Raw genomic sequence first — 22,883 nt, forward strand, 5'->3', positions numbered from 1 at the left:
CTACAACAGACATGGTAATAGGCAATTTATTTGTGTCCTTCATAGCCCTGCTCCCAGCAAAATAAATGGCAACCTTTCAGTAATCAGAATATTTCTACTGTAGGTCCTTGGTAAGGATATAGGAGGAGTTCAGTGTTTTAATGGGCATTTGAGCTTTTGAGTGCAGAAGAATTTCTTTCTACATTTTTAAACTAAAAATTGCTTTCTTATGCCTCAGACCATTAGACTTTTTTTTTTTCTTTTAAATAATTTCTTAAATTAATTTATTTCACATTGGACAAAACGCGAGAAATGTCACCAGGAAAAAATATCTGCTAATGAAATCATTGGTTTCATTGCATCAAGAATCCCCTGCTTTCTTTGCTGCTTATTAATGCTTTTCTTTTCTAAGCTTCATCTTCTTCCAGAGTCATCATCAATGTCTTGAAAAACTGTCTTGTAGCAGAAGGACCCACCTGCTTGGGCTTTCTGGTCTCTCCCCAAAGACTACAGGAGCAACTGGTGGCTTTTAAGTCTTGTTGTTTCTCCAGGTAGGAAGCAGGTTAAGATTAGTAACCCTTACGCAGCTCTGGAAAAGCAACAGATGAAAAATTTTTCTTAAATAGACTAGCAAGCAAAGAAGAAAAAAATGACAACTTAGAGGGATGGATAAAGCCTGGCAAAGCCTTTTTCTGTGAGCAGGCACACTTTCAACTCGGATGCTACAAAGGACCCTCTGGTTTGAACTGTCAGAGTAATGGATCAAACAGTCCAGCCAGAAGGAAGAAAGAGAACAGCGGGACACACGGAAGAGCAGATTTAGGCAGGAACAGAATTGTGAAGATGCATCAGTGAAATGTAGTAACTTAAAAAGGGATCACCTAGTGAAGGAAAATAGAGGCAGTCAGGTAGCATCACTGCAAAATCCTCCATAATCCTTTGTGCTTCCCATGCCCTGGAAGTAAGGGTGAGCACTGCTTATTATGTGGTAAAGGCAGAAGATCATGGGTTTTATCCTGTTTTTATAATCATGTGGTGACAGGCAGGGACTTCGAGTATCTATCACAATCCTGAGGACACTCATATCCCTGCGCATCCCGCCAGGGCCTCCCCACACCCAGCCCACGGCCCAGGGTCCAATTTCAGCCCAGCCCAGGACCACCAGCCCTGTCCCAGCGGTGATGCTGGAGAGTGCTGGTCTCCAGCCCAGGACCACCAGCCCTGCCCCAGCGGCGATGCTGGAGGGTGCTGGTCTCCAGCCCGGGGCCACCAGCCCCGGCCTAGCAGTGATGCCGGAAGGTGCTGGTCTCCAACCAGGACCACCAGCCCCGTCCCAGCAGTGATGCCTGTAGGTGCTGGTCTCCAGCCCGGCCACAGCTCTGCCTGGCAGGACGAGGCCTTCTCCTGCCTCACTGGATGAATTGCACAGCTCTCCCAGCCTTCGAGGGGACCAGGACATGGCAGGTCCTGTGTGTTGCAGCAGGTGATCAATTTAGCTCAAAACTGTTGAGTTTTTTTGAGCATCTTGTTTCCATCATGCACCCTCATTTTTTTTGAAGATGTTCTCCTGAAACAGACACAGCCTCTAGCATTTATTAAATATGCGTTTTCCAGTTGATGTCCAGTCCATAACATTGCAGATACTCTCAAAGATGATCCAATATATATATTAGTTATCTTCTTGGTATGACATGGTAGAGGACTTTTGTAATCTCTCTTGTAATATACCCAAAAGGGGTATGTTTTTCACTGCTGATTGAAACACTCCCTGAATGCCAGAAATGCACTCATCAGCATTTCAAGTGATGTATTTATCTGAAGTAGTTTCCTTCTGATCATTTCATTTGATGAATAGAAAATGCAGCTTTCAAATTGCTGTAAATCAAGACAAGAATTTTCAGAGAATGTTTATAAAAGGGAGATTGGGTCAGACATACTAGCCTTGGTTGCTAGTGGATGTTTTATTTTCTCGTGATGTTGCCACCTTACAGCAGCCCATTTAAAACCAACATCAACTTATTACCGTCCACCGCTCAGCAAAAGATACAGCTGTGTTGCTTGTGTGAAAAATATGGCCACATAATTCAGCTGGCTTCAGCACACGGGGACCTACATCAAGATTGCATGAAGGCAAGACTGTCTCAAGGCTTTTACCATTAAATTGTCAGCAAGAGGGTTCTGGTTTGTTTTTTTTTTTTTTTTTGCCACTGGGAGCCAATTATTTGAACAAAGCTCATTCTCTCTCCCTCCCCATGCTCTCAGTGTTTTGCTTTGTCTTCCCCCACATTGCTTCTGCTCTGCTACATCTCAAAAAAAAACAGCTTCCAGCATACCCAACAGACGTTATTATCCTAAAAGGAGGGAAAATAAACAATTTATCTTACATATTTGATATGCGAAAATAAATCTGTGAACTTATTCAAGGTTTCCACCAAAAAGAAAATGTTTAGGTTGGATAATGAGCAATTGAAGACAGTAATCTTACAATATTAAGCTAGAAATCTGAATTTACAGCCTAGCTTTCTGTAAACACAATTACCGAGATATGCAGGTTGATTTTATTAACTTCCAAAAACCCCAAGGCAGATGAAAACATAAAGTTCCATAAATTATTCTAGGATTTTTTTCATTTAAAATGACATAAAAACCCAAGGAGGACCCAGCAACTGCTGATAAACTAATCTGAACTTTGAAAATTTTACAATACTCTTGCTAATTGCTCTGTCAAAATACATTTCAAGTTGCCAGGAAAGACAAACATTACCCTTCCCACATACACTGCTGTGTCTTCGTGTGCTGAAAACCAAAGGAAAAGGTTCCCTAAATTTTCCTCGAATAAAAAGACCTTCAAAAGCAGTATTCTAGAGAAAGCAGAGCAGCCCACTGAACTGATGTTTTTTTTCTTTTGAATTCTTCTTTCTCCAGCCTAGCCGTGTGCAAAAATTATGCCATTTGTTTTCACCACCAACTTGGCCATGGACAGGACACCATATACAGAGTCTGTCTGTCTGCAGTGGGACGTGTTTGTGCTGTGGTTTTATGTGCAGCATTTCAATGCTGCCTTACCACAGGATGTGAGAGCACACAAGCACAGAATGGTTGGGGTTGGAAGGGACCTCTGGAGATCATCTAGTCCAACCCACTTGCTAAAGCAGGTTCACCAGAGCAGATCGCACAGGAATGTGTCCAGGCAGGTTTGAATGTCTCCAGAGAAGGAGACTCCACAACCTCTCTGAGCAGCCTGTTCCAGGGCTCTGGCACCCTCAAAGTAAAGAAGCTACACCTTTCTTCTGAGGAGAGACTGAGAGAGCTGGGTCTGTTCATCCTGGAGAAAAGAAGGCTGAGAGGGGATCTTATTTATGTTTATAAATATCTCAAGGGTGGGTGTCAAGAGGATGGGACCAGACTCCTTTCAGTGGTGCCCAACAATAGGATGAGGGCAACAGGCACAGACTGAAGCACAGGAGGTTCCATCTGAACATGAGGAGAAACTTCTTTACTTTGAGGGTGTCAGAGCCCTGGAACAGGCTGCCCAGAGAGGTTGTGGAGTCTCCTTCTCTGGAGACATTCAAACCCACTTGGACACATTCCTGTGTGATCTGCTCTGGGTGAACCTGCTTTAGTAAATGGGTTGGACTAGATGATCTCCAGAGGTCCCTTCCAACCCCAACCCTTCTGTGATTCTGTGATTCTGTGATTCTGTGATTCTGTGATTCTGTGATTCTGTGATGTCTGCCGTCCCATCAGCCTTTCCAGCCCTTCTCCACAAACATGCAGCATATCATCATCTGAACGATCCTTTTGCGCTTTAGGATATAACTCCTTCCAAAAAATTTAACAATTTCCTGCTAGAGAGTGGGGCCAACACTGGACAATCCCATTGGTAACATTAGTGCCTCTGGGTAGCAAAGGATGCCAACACCAGGAGCTGCCCAGGCACATCACCAGATCCTGTCCCACCTCCCCTCATGGACCAGACACCAGTGTCTGCGCCAAATCAGGGATGCCAGAAGGGCACATTTAGTTAGAGAAGCATCTGGTAATTCACTAGAAACATTCAAGCACACGAAAAAGCATTGTTTACCACAGCAAAGCCTTCTGTGGGTCTGCGTGCTTGCTCTGCACCAGCAGTTCCTTCGTGAGCCTGGAAATAATTTGTGGGGTTATTTTTGGTAATGTCCCATTGTCTTATTATGCCAAAATTAAATGGGATAACAGATGCAGTAATTAAAAATGAAAAAGTGACAGTTATTTTTGGCTCAAATAGTTACTATTAACTGACATGGTAGATGGGTTTTTGAAGCCAAAAATATATGCAATCGCAATCAGAATAGCTGTTACTTCCCTGCTGGTTATGAAAGGCTTATGAATCATGACCTATGCCCAGCCAATTGCATACCTTTATCTCAGATGCAATTTAAATTACATCTCATTTACATGAAGATATTAGGCTAAGGAAATATCTGTGGGTATTTTCAGGTTTTGTCTGACATCAAAAATCAGATTACTGTGTATCCTGATTTCCAGAAGAACATATGAGACTAATTAATAAACCAAAATAAACAGGAAGCGTACACCATGCTGACCTGTAAAGACCGTGTTGAACAGCTCTATATAGTTGAAGGCAAATGAAATCTGTATGAACATGCCATTTGCTTACTTTTTTTCTAAAGTGTGCACTAATTTTTAAGTCTTAGTTACTGTTCAAAAAATTGCATTAGAGAAACAAACTATGAAGAACAGGTGAATACTAACCAAAAACCACAGAAAACAAGAAGCAATAATGCCTAGCACTCCTCATATTAAAAAAGACGTCACAGTCAGGGTGGTGTCTTCCTAGTATTTAGTCCTGTGACTCATTTCTCATGTAGTGTATCAGGATCTGATGACAGTCCTTCTTTGGTAAGATGCTTGGAGAAAAGGTTTTCAGAGGTGAGCATGCTGTCAGTGCTCAACATGTAGTAATGAGCTTTGTTGTTTCTTTCAGTGCATAGAACAGCTTTGTCTATTCTTTGTGTATGATCTAACAGAACCTGGAAGACATTCAGACATTTTTATAGATCATGTGCTTGACAGTTGGGTATCCTACAGATCTGCTTTATCAGTGCTTACTTAGATACTTACCTACCCATAATAACAACAACATTGCTTATGTCTGCATAGATATATATAAAATATTTGTAATTATGTACCTCTCTATATATGCATGCATATATAGTGAACTATTTTACAACTTTTAAAGGAATTACAAACTTAAAAACTATCAAAACACAATGTTTTCTACTTAAGAAGTTAAATATGTTGGACTTTAAACACAATTCTTTAAAATTCATGTATTTTATAACTGTAAGACCAGGTCTATGTCATTTAAGTGCCTGAACTTAGATGGAGAATATCTTCCTTTGGAGGCTAGCAAAGGTTTAGGTACTTACTTGATAAGGGCTATTTCACCTGAGAGTGAATTTTGGTGGCAAACAAAATATGCTCAGAATCATCCTCTGCCTTTGACGCCAACTGGTGGGCATCAAGAGATGAGCACTGAATTTCTGTCAGCCACATTCCTTTACCTGCCAGCCTGTTCCCTGGCTCTGCTTTGGGCCACTCTGCCAGGTTTTTCCTGGACAGCCTGGACATGGTTACTGGATAATTCCCTGCAGAAACAGCATCCTGGTGGCAAAGCGAACAAGATTGCAGGAGGTTTGACTCCCGCTACCCTCCTCTCCTCTCCTCTCCTCTCCAGTGCTACCTGTGTGGCATTTGCAACCTCAAATGTCCTGCATGTCTCATGGCACCCTGGAGCATGCAATGCATATTGATGGTTCTGGGATATAACAACATGAGCTTGGCAGGCAGCAGTACAACCCTCACCTTCTTTCAGAGCCTTTGAATTAAAAAAACCCACAAAAACAAAAGCATAATGGTGGTTTAGGTCCACAGGTGCATGACGCTGGGTCCAGCAGAGACTCGGGGCTTGGAGTGGCATGGAGCTGATGTGGCCACAGAAGGATCTGACCTGAAACAAATGAATTGAGATACTCTGCATCACCTGGCTTCTGAGCCAGGAATGAGTCCCACTTTCATTTAGCAATACAGACATGCTCTTGCAGCTTCTGAAGCTTGAATGAGGTGGGATGAATCCCAAATTGTGTCTCTAAATGTTATTGACAACCCTCTCTCTTCCCAGGCCCAGACATTGCCAGCCAGGCTGAACCCACTCAGAAGAATCTGCATGCTGAGACAAATTGTCACTCATGTCGTTTAACTCCCCTAAAATCAAGTTAAGTTTGTCAGGGTCAGCCCCAGTACTGATGAGTCCAAATATAGCTGCTGGTTGGTAAAACAGGTAGGCAATAACCAATAACTTTAACTTTCAGCTTAATTCTTCCTTGAAAGAAAGGATAAACTCCAGTATGTGGTGCTATTCCTGCACCCAGACAAATATGAGTCTTAAACTATCTTGTAGGGCATAATAGCTCTTAAACTTATTTTTATTTCCTTAAACCACCTTAAAAATGTTGTGAAAATGTGTGGTGAAAACCACTTCAGAATTTATAGCTGCAATATCAGAGTTAATTTGTATTCCCATAAGATCAGTACTGAGAATGTACTTGTTTTGCTTGTTAATATTGTGTGGGAGAAACCTGTCTCTTCTATCCACCCATCATTTCCAGAGCTTTGTATTAACATATATCAGTAGTAACTGCGCTAAATTTGATCTCATTTAAAATGAGAGCAAGTAAATTCAGTTCTGCTTCTTACACACTCCTAAATGTAGCCATAGAAAGAAAAATGAAAAAAACCCTCAACAAACTGTTAAGGCATATCCTGCTACTAGGGGGATTTTCCTTATCTATAAGGACTCGTCCAAGGCCTGTATCTCTGATCTCATTTTCACTGACTGTGCGTAAAGGAGTCCTCACCGCAAGCCCTGGGTAACTTATCAGCTTTAAAAAAGGTAACCATGATATTAATTTAACCCCTTTGTCTATAATGCCAGTTAATGTATTTTGGCAAACATCACTTATAGCCAGAAGTCTCCCCTAGTTAGCTGCAAATGACCCTTCTTCATCCTAATGTGTCTTGCCTGTATGCACAGAAAAGCATAGGCTATCTTCCAACTTTAATCAATATTATGATCAGCACTAAAATAAAATTAGAGCTATTTGCTTGGCATTTCAAATACTGAAGTTGTGCACTTTCCCAGCTCCAGCAAAACCCCGGAGAACTGCAGTAGGTGGCTGGGAAGATCAGACCGTGCAGCTCCTCCCCGGAGCTGGTGGGGTCACGTCATCGTGCGCCCAAGCATGGTGGCCGGTGCTTGTTTTGCTGGCAGAGGACCAGGTGATGCAGGTGAAATCTTTCCCGGCACCGACATGTGGAGAGCTGCAGTGCTACCAATTTCTCCTTGGGGAGAGGCGCAGACAAGTGACAGAAGTTTATTGCAGCATGTTTGCAGCCTCAGCTGGGGGAGGTCTGCTGCCCTTGGCTCCCTGGTTGTCCTCAGTTCTCACGGTTCTGCTGGGGTGGAGATGCTGCTTCTGCTCCTGCTGTGGCTGCTTCTCCAGCCCACACTTTGGCATGAGCCACTTGACTTCTTTTTAAATATTTATTGGACATTTGGTTTAATGCCCATTACTCGGGAAGTGTTTTATATGATGGGCGTAAAAGCAAAGGACAAGTTTTTCCAAGAGGCTGGCCTACAAAAAAGGAACCTCTGACTGTTCATTGCTGGGAACACACATCTCCGACTGTACATCAGGTGCTCCACTCTGAGTGACATTTCTGCAGTGCTTTTCTTTCAGTGCGGTTTATGCTTCTGAACCTCCAGACCAACTCTGCTAGATTAACCTTGAAAAGTAGACAGTAAATGCAAATTTAGACTCAGTAGACATTTAAAAAGATTATATCTGGACTGAACTTTTGTGACACAAGAACAAATATTCGATACCTCCTTCAGGTCTAATTGGAGAAGCCCACTTAGAAAGTCTGATATATCAATCATTTCCAATTCTACAAGAACACTCATATAAATTCTATGCTCTACAAAATCAGGGGAGGGAGCATATTTGTTACCATTAGTCACACACATGGCGTTCTGCAATATTATCTAGAGAAGTTGGAATGATTCTTTGTGCTAGAGCAAAAGCTCCCAGCTCAAAATGCAGATCACACACCATGGACTTTATTTATGGTCTTTATCCCTGCTTCCTTAGGAAAGCAGCTAGGGTCTTTTATCTGGAAGTCCTCTTATGCCTGTGTTCCCAGCATTTGAATGTAATTTTTTTGAGGGTGTCTGAAGCCCAATTTCCATGTCGAAATGGCTGAAGCAAGTGACTATAACCATACTAATAGAATGCACTAAACAAGTACCGAAGTGTATGCAGAAAAAGGGGGTAGACATGCATTTCAGTGTCATGCGGTGAAGGACTGTCTGGCACCTGACATTTTTATCTCAGCTGTCTGTCCCACACTCTATGGCTCACCTTCAACACCCACCTTACAGAAGAAAAAAATGTGATCCTGAGAATTTAAATGAAAGCGCCAGAGCTTGATTTTCTACTGTTTTGTATGCCTTGCAATGATTTATGGCTCTCTAGAAGGAGGGTAAGGTTGCTCTGAAATGTGACTTGCCTGGAGAAGAAACAGTTCTCACCAATTTAGTTTCTCTGGTGTAAAAGGTAAATCACCACATGATCTGCAAGACAAGCTGTTGTAGAAGACGTCCTTACTTTCTGCTGTTCTATTTTAAACCCATTTCATAGTTTAATTTCCAGCCAGTGCCACTGAGAAGGGCAGAAGGGGCTCGTAGGCTTCTCCACGCTCTGCTGGCTCGGGGCTGGGTAGCAGCTCTGAGTCAAATCAGGGGCAGAACAGGTGGAGAAGGTGGGTGTCACAGGAGGCTGAATGACAATTGTGTGCTACGGGACATCCCCAGCTCCTGATGGGCATGCGGCACTTTGCCAGGCACTGAAAGGTACATGTTTCAGGTGTTTGTGCCCTGTGAGAACACAAATTATAATGATGTGTTTTGAAGACATCTGTGTCTCTAGACATTGCCTGCATATCTTCTCCTATAATTATAGATTTGTAATTAGGTACTTAATGACGACACCCCCTCTGATGATAAATATATTTTTACATAATAGCATTTAAGCATTACATATTTGCTAATCAAAAAGAGATTCTTACTGCAAGTAAAAAATTACAAAATAATTATACCACACCTTTAATTATACCATAAATAATCTGGATCATTTCCCAAGAAAGCATATTAGAGCTCTGTTAAGGCACTTATGTTGGGTACCTGCAATGATTCACATCTCATGCATACCATGCTAGTGTAAGAAGTCCAAAACGTTAAGTTTTCATTACTACTGAAGTAACTGCAGTGCACTTAAAATAGATGTACAATTCATGAAAATGAATCATTAAAAGGGATTGATTTGAATTGTGCCTGCCAGATGTTGTCACAAACATTGCTGAAATACTTAAACACTTCTTCCAGCAAGCGAAGGCAGGGTGCTTGGCAGCATAATAATCCCATAGCCAGAGAAGTAATGCTTTTCATGCTAATATAATACAAAAAAGACTTAGTAAGAAACCTCGTGTAACCTGCATGGTTACAATTATGATCTTTCCTCATTTGTTGGACAGCTCTTTGGCAAGGCTACAGCATCCCACCTATAGTGGTCCCACACCTCAGCCCTGGAAACGTGGGAAGGTGCAGGCAGAAGGATGCAGAGGTCCTGCTCAGAAGCAGCTTTGCTGGCAGCTGATGCTGGTCCAGCTGAGCTCCCCAGGGCTCCATATGCTGCCCTCCCCACTCCCAGGCTGAACTGGTGTGCAGGGATTGTCTACCTCTCCGACGTAGAAGGCTTTTGGTGGGGTTAATTTTTAGCCACACAAACCTCAGAGCAGAGGAGAAGGAGGAAAGAGGTGTCTGAGAAGAGGAGTGGGATTTTGGGCAAGAGCAGTCAAGCACTGGATTGATTGAGATTGGCCAGTGTCCTGAAAACTAGATTTTGAAACATCTGTCCTGCTGAAGAGCTGGGTCAGCTCCAGGAATCCTTTGGAAAGTGTTGTATTTGAAGGTTTGTAATGGCTGGTTTGCTTCATCTCCTTGGGTGCAAACATTTTTGTTAAGAGGACTTGATCGTAGACAGGTATCCAGGGTCTCTGAGACATAGTTGTGAGTTAGATGATTGAACCCCGCCTTGCGTGAGTTTGGTTTGGTGTGTGAATACAGCAGGTCCACACCAGTCTCTTCTTCATGTCATGCATGGCAGATGCCCAGTCATCTTCCTGTGATCCAGGGAAAGCAAACTGATGGGTAATTCCACTCAAATGACACAAAAAGTCTTTTTTTCACTTGTCCATTAATGTTTCCCCAAATAAAACAAGTGTGTGTACAGGTGAATCTTTACTGGCAGGAAAACATCTTGGTTTGAGGCTCATTTCAACTGCTGAAGGAAAAGGGCCTGATCAGTTTCTTCAGCACAGTATGTAGCCTCTCAGCTTATCTAGGATTTGAACAAGGTCCACACTAACTGCTGATGACTTCAAAGCACACAGCACCTAAACATACCTTGACAGATTATTTTTTTTCTGTGTGTAACTGAAAAGACTATATCCTGGCAGAGGAGTTTAGCAGTTGTTGTGGCTGGCTAATGAGCTTAGTTTTCTTTCTGTACTGCTGAACTTACACAGAAGTGTCTGCCTGAAGGAGGCATGTTGACTGAATCTTGCTTCAGAGCTCAGCACCGAGGAGGTGACTCACTCCAGTCTCATATGTGGAGGTTTCCTTGCCCGCTGCGGGGCCGGGCTGTTTGCTGCTCTCAGTTGAGCTGTCAGCACCTGGTGATCTACGGCAGGCTGGTTGGACAGCCAGGGAAACAGTGAGTGGTTGGTTTACCTGAAACATTTTTCCTTGCATCATCCATGCGTGACGGGGACCAGACCTCCAAATTGAGCATCTGTCTTATGACAGGTATCCTTCATGGCTGAATCTCACATGTTCATATAACTTCAGAGATGCAACTGTTCTTGTTATGCGATCAGCCATTCCTTCTGCCTCTTGGTTAGTTAGCTCTCCGGTGACTAGGAGCCACTCCTCATTTAGCATTTTCTATTTCAGCATATTCAGAGTCTGGACAACCAATTCTGCACTATTTTACACAGTATTTTACACTATAAGTTTTATTGTCTTTGTTTCTGGTGCACAAATAGTAACAGCTTGAGGAGTAAGGAGGTTCTGGAGCCACAGCCTTTCTATAGCACATCATCTCTAAGCGGTGCTGTCAGTGCTTCACAAATCCATTGCACTTTGGTTTTCCTTCTGATGAAAAGTCTGTTCTGTTTCCTGGGTTATGAATCCCTGCAGAGGCTCAGCAGCTCACTAAAGCTTTCTTCCTTCTTCAAATTATTGCTGCTGTGCTCTTTTTATATAAGACCACTGAAAAAAGATTTTTTTTTTCCTGCATGAGCACATAATGATGTTTCTAGTTCCTCTGAACCTGTGGCCCATCACCCTCCTCCATGGTTTCATCAAAACCCATCAGTGTGACATCGCTTTTGGAAAGCTCTGTGGTATCTGGCCTGGTGGGAGCTGTGTGAACTGCCCAAATGAGATGGGGCATTGGGCTCATTGCACGTGCATGTGGCTGATTGCCACAGCTGGTGGTGGGGTATGTCTCTGGGTAAACCCAAGTCCCCTGGGTGAGCTCACATCTGATGAGACAGAGAAGACTTGTCACCAGTAAATAACATTTTGTTCTTCTCTTCTTAGCTGTGGCACATCTTGCCTGAAGCCCATCCTGAAGGTGAGATGGAGAAACTATGGCAGCCTGGGAGCATTTTTAGAGAATAAGGGAACAGAAGACTGCAAAACGACTTTTTCATCCCACTGCTGAGCAGACATTAACCTCATTTGAAAATGCAAGTGCTGCATGTGTCGTGTATGCTAATATGGCTTTGCCTTTTAACTGAGAGCCCTTCTTTCCTGTAAAGCTGGTAATGGGGATGTCTGTTGAAGGGTTGGTTGGTGTCTTGAGCCTAAGAAATGGGTCTATTTATATTAAAAGACTGAAAAGTTTGTCTCATTATCAGAGCTCTGTAACTGAGTTCCCCAGAGAAAGAATGAATCAGAGAGTACTTGTATTTTCCTGAGCATGACAAATAACAAAGCTTTCAGGAGACAGCTTTTTTTTTTCCTTTTTCAGGAAAGAGACCGTATTTTTAATAATTTTAGACAACAAAAAGCATGAAAGTATTTGAGATTTCAAAGTCACTCCTGAAGGAATAACAAGCTCTTCAGAGGACTGGAATGCAAGGCAAGATCTCAGGGTATATCTTGTTTGTGAAAAGAACAGTGTTACTTGCTGTTACCAGTGTAATGCAGAGCCCTTAAACATTTTTTCCTGTGTCCTATGTATCAAATTTTGCTCTCCGATTCAAAGTTCTCACTAATCACTATGAATTAGTAATAGCAGAATTTCCTTTCCACATGAAGGTGAACTTAAGATTCTTTAAATTTTATTAGAAAACTGACATCCCTGGTTTAAAATTGCCCCATAATTTGCTTCTGATGGTGTTCACCCAGTGAAAGCCCCGCCTCCACATCACAGAACCAGAGCATGGTTTGGGGTGAAAGGGACCTTAAAGATCCTCTTGTTCCAACCCCCCTGCCATGGGCAGGGACACCTTCCACTAGACCAGGTTGCTCAAAGCGCAGTCCAGCCTGACCTTGAACACTGCCAGGGATGGGGCATCCACAGCTTCTCTGGGCAGCCTGTTCCAGTGCCCCACCACCCTCATGGGGAAGAGTTTCTTCCCTGTATCTGATCTAAATCTACCTTCTTCCAGTTTAAAGCCATTCCTCCTTGTCCTATCACTACATGCCCTTGTAAAAACTCCCTCTCCAACTTTCTTGTATGTCCCTTTTAGGTACTGGAATCCCTACTCTTTCTTACCAAATACTTGCTGAAGAAGTAACTTCTCCCTAGCGAGAGCCATAGCACAGGTGTGGCTCTGTTGGTGTTCAGCCAATAGCACCAAGCAGAGCAAACCCCACCTTGGGAAGGTGAAGGAGACTCACCGGCTGGCCTGGTGGATACCACATATTAGTTAAGTCTGTAAATGGTTCAGAGCAAGAACTGTTGTTTCATGACTTGTGTTAAGCCTAGAATATAATTAACACTTAACAAGTAGCAGTAATGATAACAATCATACTGCTGCACTAATAACTTTATGCTTCTCTTTACATTGAGTTGCACCATAGACCTTACCCTGGTTTTAAACCACAAACTCCGATCATTACAACACACAGAGTGGAATTATATCCTCCTACATAGTCTATGCTGCAAACGGAGTCACTGCCTGAGGTGCCTCAGGAACGGCATTGTGCAAAGCACAATTGCCTTTAATCACCCCTGTGCTGCTCCCACAGGGTCTTGTTCAGACTACTTAAAATAACTTCCCCAAATTATGAATCTTTGCATAAGAAACATTGTGTGTTTCAAAACACAATGAGGCATGTTCTGCAGAAACGTTCACTGGGAAGCAGGGGTGGGATGCAGGCGCGAGCCTCCACGCAAGAGGTAATTCAGCCGAGAACTTGCATTGTCTTTAAACACCACAATTAAACTAAAACATTGTCCCTGTAAATAAAAAAGATTTGCTATGTGGCCACTGCCGTGGGAAGCTTTTTGATGAAATATTTAGGAGAGTGCTTTCTGAATGTGGCTGATTTTCAGAAAGCATATTAAAGTTTTATAGGGGCACTAATTTAATCACAGATGATGAATTGTTTTATTTTAATGTTGGGCTTTAAAATGGCTGGATGAATGGGGGGTGGCTCAGTGAGTCTGTGCAGGCCGAGGGCCACCTGAGTCTCGGCTTTTGGAGAGATGTGTCCCTCTGGCTGAGCACGCCTGTCACCCTTAATGCGGCTCTGAGCCTCCAGGGCTGAAACCAACACAGGGAAGCCTGTCAGTTATGAGAGGACTTCACAACCCGTGGCACAGCCTTTGGTTAAACCCTCATTAACCACCTCACCTGCCTCTGGCCCAGTCACTCCAGACACAGACAGATCATGTTGAGGGGAAAAAAATAGAAGGAAGGACAGAAAGTGTGTTTCTATGAGGCACCAGCTGTCCCTTTTGTATTGCCAGGTTGTCCTCATGCCCACCAAACCACCTCAGCTGTGGTGGGAACTGCAGTGGTGGGAGTTTGCAGGGCCAGTCCGAGGTGCAGGAGCAGCACAGCCAATGCTGACATCCCACACTGCTCCTACACTTTTGTCATTGTGCTGCAAATATCTGCTTCTCTAGCCTGCTCTAAAAGTTCATTGAAGTAGAAAAAAATGTGGTTTTAAATGGCAGAAGAGAGAGTGATGTAGGGTGAGGTGTGTAGCGAGCCTTTTAGAAGATGGTACAGTGAATGCGATTTCTTCTGATCAGATGAAGCCTACATGGAAAATTCAAGTGTGCCATATTTCTCCATCCAACAAATGATGACAGCTTTGTCATGATCCGAAGTGAGTAGCTGGGCCTCAGCACAAGCCCGTCCCTCAAATCCCAAGCCCCAGGGCCACCTGCACTGCACAGCTACATGGCGGCATGTACCCAAAGGCAGCGCAACCCCGTCCTCCCCTTTCCTCTCATCCCCTTCCCAAGGTGGAGCATGGTTTTGGCAGCAGAAGTGTTAACTGGGGGATGCAAATGGGAGTCAGCATCTGGCCTCCCTCCCACCCTGCCTTGCTCAGGGTCAGCCACCACGGCGTGGGGGGCAAAGCGGGGTCGGTCCCCAAGGGCTGCACAGTGGAGCATCCTGCAAGCCCCGGGGACATCCTGCTCAGACCACCAGTGCCAGCCGCTGGGTCTGGTTACACTGGGAAAGGGTACGAGACACCAGTATGGGGCTAGAAAGGGAAGGGGAAAATGCACTGCATTAGCTTTGGAGTCACGGATTTGCTGAGCGGATGAGTGGTGGTGGCCCTTTTGCATGCAGTGAGTTTTCAGTGCTGCCTCAGTTGTGCTGGGAACACAAATATTTTGCAGTTGTGTCAGCGCCAAATCAGTCACAGCATACGGCAGCTGGGCTGGTGTATTTTGACTGAAGAGACAGCACTTGATGTCAGCATAAAGTAACTCATTATCAATCCATTCACCCAAATGCACATTTAGGATCTTCAGAAATTATTACCATGATATTAAGATAGATGTTTAAAGCTTTGCAAGTAATTAATATACACAGATAATATACAACCCAGACTTGGTCTTAGGTACTGGGATAGTTTCTAATGTAATTAAGCTAAAAGCACAGTGACAGGGACATATTACTTCGCCAGATGGCACAGTTTGTTAAAACAAACCAACGCATTTCTAAAAGAGCGTCCTAATCTCCACTTGAAATGAATTTTAATTTAAAATTGAGGGACATTTGCATTAAAAGAGTTCAGAGAATAAGTATTTCAGAAGCTCACTATTAGACAAGGGCAGTTCTGGTTTAAGGCAATAGATGGTGGGAAAAGGTAAACTAATGAAAATCAACCTCAACAATGGAATTTCAAGTGTAAAATTGTTGGTGTGAGGGAATCAGATCATTATGGAAAGCTTTCCTCTGGCAGCCAGTGACAGTGACAGCCAGTACAGTCTGCATTCAAGTTGTCATCAAAACTTGGGTACAGAGTTGTGTAAATAACAATTAATCTGATGGGAAACCAGACATTTAGTTTTGGAAGACTATTCCTTCAAGGGTTTTTTTCAAACCCTGTGTCACCTGTGAAGTGGAAATGCCATTCTGCAATGAAATTCAGAATATGCCAGAACAAAAACATTGAAAAGAAACAAAACCTTAATTTTTAAAGTTTTTAGCCTGACTAGACCAATTGCCATCTGAAAAAAAGGATTATTATGTCTTGATAAATTCACTAAGATTCCTGGATCTCTGGACATCATGTAGGTAGGTGACAAATTCAAAGGTAGGCAGAGAGGCAGAGAAGGTGATAGAGACAATGTGTTTTCTTCCCAAAAGGGAGCAGAATGGGGTTGTGATTCTGTTGGCCAACAACATGATAGACATGGGAGAAGGTCTGGTTTCCACCCTGCCTGGGGCTTGCTGGTGTGTTACTTCTGTTCAACTCCGATCCTTTGGTTTACAATGTGTGCAAAGCTTATCTCTGACCCCCCTCCCCCTGTTCTCATACAAAATGTGAGAAACTCTCGTCCCATCTTTTTTGTTTATTTTGGTCTGCTCTCCTCCCTCACTCCACTCTTCTGCCACCCAGCAGGAAAAGAAAATCAGAAAATAAAAGACCAAAAATGAGAGATAAGGTAGTAAGTGTATCCAGGAGCTCAAAATTATTTCACAGAGCTGCTTTTCGCTCCTATCAAATACACTATGTACAAGTTTTAAGTCAATACTTTTTGCCAACACTGTTTAGGTAGAGAGCTGTCTGCTATCCCTTGTAGCTGGATGCCAGGTAAATAAATAACTCACTGGCTTAAGCAAATTAAGTAAACAGTGCTTGTGGACAGGTGTTTTTGTTCAGCATGTGGTATATAAATGCTTATTAATGGTGTTAACTTTGAAAAATGTTGACATGAAGGAAGAGATTATAGCAAACGTATAGATTAAAACAGAAACATTGTGCATAGAAGAAAATAGTAAACAACTAGATGAGTTTGCTGAAGCCAAATGCTCCCATTTAATAAATGAAATGCTTCATTAATCCTTTCTGACAGAAGTAATGCTTGGAATAGAGAACAGAAACAAGAGAAAACATTTAGCCAAGTCACGTCCCGTGGTCCTTCCCCGTCAGCCCGGGGAGGAACCACAGTCCTCTCTGGGGCAGGGACGGTGTGAGAGAGGCAGCTCCCCCCTTGCTGCTCTGCTCCTGCTGCTGAAATGTTTGAGGCTGATAACAGAGCAGCTGGAGGAGCTATCAGCTGTGCGGGTTGCTTCCATCGATGGCCTCCTTAGAGATGTCCTAGTCCCTGTGTGCTGTGCACCGGCTGTGGTCCAGCTGCCAAATATGTGGCATGTGAGAGTTGTCTCCATGCTGTGTCCTACACAGACAGTGAGATGCTCATTTACCTCTGAACACTTTTGGTTTGGGGCTACCCAGAAACAAACACATGGTCATGGGAAATCCCCTTACTTTGTGTGGGGCATCCAGTATTGGGTGCATTTTTGAAGGAGCACTCGTTGCTCTGTGATTAGCTGCATGCCTCAGCTTTACCTTAAAAAAATACATTTCTTGGGGTTTGGAAGGAAAGCTTGGAATTAGGTCTTGAGTCTCCCAAGTGAGCTGCTTAGGTCTTGAGACATGGGTTGCTAACACAATCTCCATCATCTTGTCTGAGATCTAAGCAGGGTGAAGGTGGCAGACAGTATTTTTAAAGAAATCCATCCACACATAGTGCCTTTGTCTGATGCTACATCTCATGGCATGAGTCTCAGCTGCCTCATTTCTCTCATATTTGCTGTCCACATCCAGCTCCGTCCAGCTCTGTTGCTTATGAGCAACACCCTCCCGTTTCATTAGCAAACAGCTTAACACAGCAGTGACCTGGCCTCAGTAACTCAGGCCTCTTGGCCTGTCTATAGGGTGCAAAATCCCTGGTGTGAAACCTGAAGCAATCCCTGTACACCATCAGGCACAGAACACTATGGCATGGCTTGCCACCATCATTCCTGAAATACCTTCCCATGGAACTCCTCATCAGCTTCCCAGTCTTTGTGCCTTGGGCTGCTCCATGAGGAGGCCTATGTACCCACCAGATGAGCCAGAGGACCAGGATGAAGACCACAGACAGTGACCCTGTTCAACTGAGGCAGTCCATGGCAGCAATGAAAGAACTCATTTGTGTGGCAAACTGTAGACAGGGTTTGCCTAGGAATAAGGGCTGTCACAGACCTCAGTAAGGTGATCTATGAAGTCTTCTTTACCAACAGGTGATGTCCTGGAGCCAAGGTCCCACCATCTGAATAGGGATGAAATCCTGCTGCAGATTCTCCCTGAGATGAGAGATGAGAGACACTCATCTCTCTCTTCTGCCTGGTCCTCATTATAGCACCTTGTCTTCAAGACCCTTGTCCTTCTGTCAAGCTAGATTGAAAGTGAACAGATGGTCTGGTAGTGTCTGTGGTGGGGAAGTGACATGCAGAGGCCCTGTGTTAAGAAAATCAAGCTTAAAATAAACAGGCTCGAAGCCAAGATACTTTTTTGTACACACTTCTTCCCCAGGGTAGAGGAGGAAAGTGCAGAGATATGACGGGTGCCAGTCACTTTGCTTCATGTATTTCAGGAAGGAGATTAGATGCTGCAATGAAAAGAACAAAGAAAGAACTTGAACTAAATACTGATGTCCTTCATGGAGACAGGGTGATGGAGCACCATAAGGAGAGAGCTGGGATGAGAAAAGGGCAAAAACATTTCCTTTTCTCAATATGGAAAGCACGGGGGATTTCCATACTGAGGATGTAATGAATGGCTCTCCTGAACAAGGAAGCTTTAGCAGGAAAAATGGGTAAAAAACTAGGACCAAAGAAGTGCTGGGAGGTCGACTGAAAAATGGATCAGAGTGAGTTGTTCCAAGGAACCAGCACATCTGCAGAGCCCAGGAAAACTAAAAAACAAAACAAAACAAAAGGTAGAGAAAGAAAGAGGCTTTAAGGGATAGCTGTAATCCAGGTAGTGTATCCTGAGGAGAAGCCGGGGAGAAGGAGATAAGAGCCATGGCCATCCTGTGAACATGGGAGACCAAACCACCATCCTATCCTACCAAGGAGCCAGTTGAGCTCCTGCCCGTACTATGGATTGTGCTATAGTATCCTGAAGCAAATAGGGAGATGTGAGTAAAATGCTTTTATTTTCAGCTGAAAGGAGCTTTGATAGATTGTCCGACTTCTGCACATTTCTGTACAGGGGAGTGAAGAGTAATACAGATCCCATCGGAAATCTTCACGCTAAAAGTTGGTCTTGCAGTACATGAGAGCTCACACCATATGGCAGCTGGGGTGTTACCCTGAGCTTGCAGTTTTCTGGTGCACGGTGAAATGAACCACAAGATGGTCAGCACTGCAGCAACTGAGTTGCACGAACAGAAGTCCCTCTGAGTCTAGCAGCTACATTTTTAGTTTGTGCTGCAACATGCAAAGAGAATTTGCTTTGCCCTCTGATGTTTATCTTAATTTTTTATGTGTTCACAGCTCATAGGAGAAAATGACAAATTGAGAAAATATTTGTTTTCACAAAAGCCAAGAGGCTGTTACAGCAGACAGCCAGACAAACACAGCATAAGTGCCAAAGCCTGAGCTTTTCTACACTCTGTGCCATGTACATGTTCAGTTTTACCTGCCTAAAGGGTAATAAGAAATTCAGTCAATATGCTGCCTTAATCACTGCAGTTTCTCTGCACTAGAACTGCCCGTTACATCCCATTGCAGGGGTTTGGAATGCCACCCAAAAGGGAGGCTGAAATCACCAACCATATTTCACTGAGCCCTGCCAACCAAATATAAAAAAATTGAAAAATGACCTGCCCACTATACTCTGGGGCAGACATCAGAAAATCACTCTGGAATAGCCGCTTATGTTCACTGGAGGAAGATTTATTTCTGATCTCAGAGCTTGAGTTGCTGAGGTAAATAGAAGCACCTGTAAACCATTACCTGCCATGCCCCACTGCCCCCATATGAAAAGAGACCACAGGCATTGCCTGAAGTGGAGTTGGTCTAGTAAATGATCAGGAAAATGGAATGTTTTCTCTCAACAAGCAGCAAATGAAGAGGAGCTGCTGCATCCGAAATGATGCTGCCTTGTTTATCTGGAAGGTCCCAGCTTTTGATGAAAGGCCCATGACTCTGGAATTGCTTTCTCTGCTCCTATGGTGTAACATGAGTCACTTTGCTCCTCACTTCATATTGCAAGAGGGTGTTTTGGGGGTTTTGGTTTTCCTTTTTTTTGAGGGGAGACCTACTGTTCAAATGATTTAGAAGGGTCTGCACTGATGAATAGGCAGAAGAGAGAAGGACCCTCTATATTACTGCAGATAATTGTCTCTTAATTATAATTTTTTTTTTTTTAAATTTTTGTATTTAATAATTTATTTTGGTGCCATGAGATTAGACATTTCATGGAAATCCAGAAAAAGCAGACCTTAAAAATGTCTGTTTGTAATACTGAGTTATTTAGGTCCATGGTATTGTTACCAGCTTCCCTCACTGTGATTTCTATCCATGTTCAGTGCTAAGGTTCCTTGGTCCCTGGCATCCTAGCTCTCTCTCTTCTTTTTTCACAGTAACTCCTCAGCCCATGGATTGATTTAAGGCCCATGAGACAGAGGGCTAGAAGCCTGAAAGGTCAATCTTGTCTATGGATTCTGTGAGAGTTTGTGGGGACATAAAGGATGGTGAAAGTCTTCTAGTACTCCCATCTAGAAAAAAACACAGAAAAATCTTATATTACCCATTGCTCGGCAGCTCCTAGCCAACCAAGAAGTATGTGTGATACCACAGCACCCGCTTCATTTCAGACAAACCACAGCACATGTTGTGCCTCACCAAGTGGGAGTGCCATGGAGGACAAGGGGAGGAGTGAAGGTTATTGAAGGAAGGAGGCGTTTAGAGAACAAAGGATTTGAATTTGCAGGAAAATATATTCTAGTTCTTCAGCTGCCCACAAATCTACTTTTTGGGATTTTTAAAATTTGGTCTCTCTTCCTTCTTTGAGTCCCACAGGCAGCAATTATCCCAGAATCATAGAATAGTTTGGTTTTAATAGATGACCTTTAAAGGTCATCTATTCCAACGCCCCTGCAATGAGCAGGGACATCTTCAACTAATCAGGTTGCTCAGAGCCCTGTCCAGCCTGGCCTTGAGCATCTCCAGGGATGAGATATCTACCACCTCTCTGGGCAACCTGGGCCAGTGTTTCACCACCCTCATTGTAAAAAATTGGTCCCTGTGTGATTACAAGAAGAAAGCACTTCAGTACCCATAGAGAATGTAGAATTGAAAAAACACCACCCAGGGTCTCACCCTGAGCAAGAGGAAATGTAAAAGTACTCTGTGCACATCCACACTGGCTACTGGAAGAAGGGCGCAGGTGTGTGATGCTGCCCTGGGACTCTGTAAGCAGAAAGAAAAGAATAAACCTCGGGGGGAAGGCCAGCAGTGCACAGGAACTGTGTGGTTATCTGCGGGGAATGGTCTGCACATTCGGCACCGTGTGTCCTGCCATTTCACAGGAAGCTCCTTCTGAGGGACTGCCAGGGTGCTGGATTTGAAATCTGTTGCTGGCATATCCTGGTACCTCGGTGCTGCCATCGATATCTCTCCATCACTCAATGGCCCTTCTGTTCTCCCCTGTGCCACTCGATTCCATTAGCAGCCTGTCAGGCATTTGTTGCCACATGCCTTTTTTTTCCTTTTGGCTTATATATAAGCCCTGTTGACCTTGATATTGGTGTGTCACACAAACAAGTTACATAAAGACTCCCCAGGTGCATTTTTGCAGGTCACAGGTGCCCCATAATTCGTAGTCCAATACTGGAAGAGGGTGGCTGGGTTCAGGATTGGGTCAGATCTCCTTTGAGAGGATTAGATCTTATGATGCTGTGGTACCTATGCCGCATTTTGATTTAGTCCTTTCTGCTCTCTTCCTAAACAAGAAACCATATATTTCTTGTTTGAAGACCCTAGGTGTTCTCAGCATGTGGGAAATGGGCACAAGCCTCTTCCATCATGTTGTGCCACCAGGTGATAAGGGGGAAATTCAGGCATCATAGTTACTCAACTCTGTTCACCTCTGATTCCATTGTCAACATTAAACACTGATGATTAATTATGGTATGAGGTGAAATAGCCTGTGTACTGCGTGAATTATTTAAAAAACCTTAAGATGTTTTCCACAATAAACTTGCACGTAGGTGTCACAGCAAAGCGCAGTCTGAGTATCCTGAAGACTAGGCTGATCCTATCCCTCTTCGGTGCTGTCAGACTATGTGACTAAACACAGGAAACATAAAAATCAAGAAGCGTTTCAGGGTGGTCTCAGGAAACGTTGATGCTTTTAGCAGCTCAGCTGGATCTGTAGCCTCACTAAACTGCCTCTGAACTCCTGAAGATTCTGAACCACAGACCAAATGAACCATTGAAACAAGACTCCTTATTGAGATGTGTTTATTTACTCAGGCATCTCTACGAATCATTAGAACAAAAAGCATGCATATAATTCATTTCCAGGTGCATTTCAGACACACGGTCCTGTCGAAACAATATCAGCAATGCGTGGGGTGAACACCCCCACATCCCTGGAGCAGGAGCAGGTCTGATCCCTAACAATGGGAAGCAGTTACATGAGTTTCACAGATCTGTGAGAACAAGTTGATGGCAGTCATTTCTCACCAGTTTTTTCTCAAACCAGAGGTGTTTCAATTATTTGAGTGCCAAGCAATCAAATGCTGTACCTCAGACACAGCTATGCCAGGAGATAATTAGAAACACAGAGGTGCAAACATACCACAGAAATGATCATTGCAGTGTAATCCGAAGGATAACTTTAGTAATTTAAGTGTTTCTTTGCTGGATGACTCACGGAAGCAGGGGCTGGAGCTGCTGAAAAAGAAGCCTGCTCCATGGGAACATGAATGAAGGTCAAGGATCAACTGTGTAAAACCAACTTTTTGTTTGATGTTAGTAATCTTAAGGAAATGGATGGAGTGAGAGCAAATGTCAGCTCCAGTAATGACTATGTAACTCTGGGACTGTATAGAAAAGCAGCAGCCCAGCTCACACACTGCTGGTGGAAATAATGGGGAGAGGAGAGCTGAGAATTCAAGCCATGCTTTAATGTTTTCTTCTGAGTTTCTCCATGCAGCCTGATTTGTCAAAGGGACAGG

Source organism: Columba livia, chromosome 1 (assembly GCF_036013475.1).
Source record: "Columba livia isolate bColLiv1 breed racing homer chromosome 1, bColLiv1.pat.W.v2, whole genome shotgun sequence".
Lineage (NCBI taxonomy): Eukaryota > Metazoa > Chordata > Aves > Columbiformes > Columbidae > Columba > Columba livia.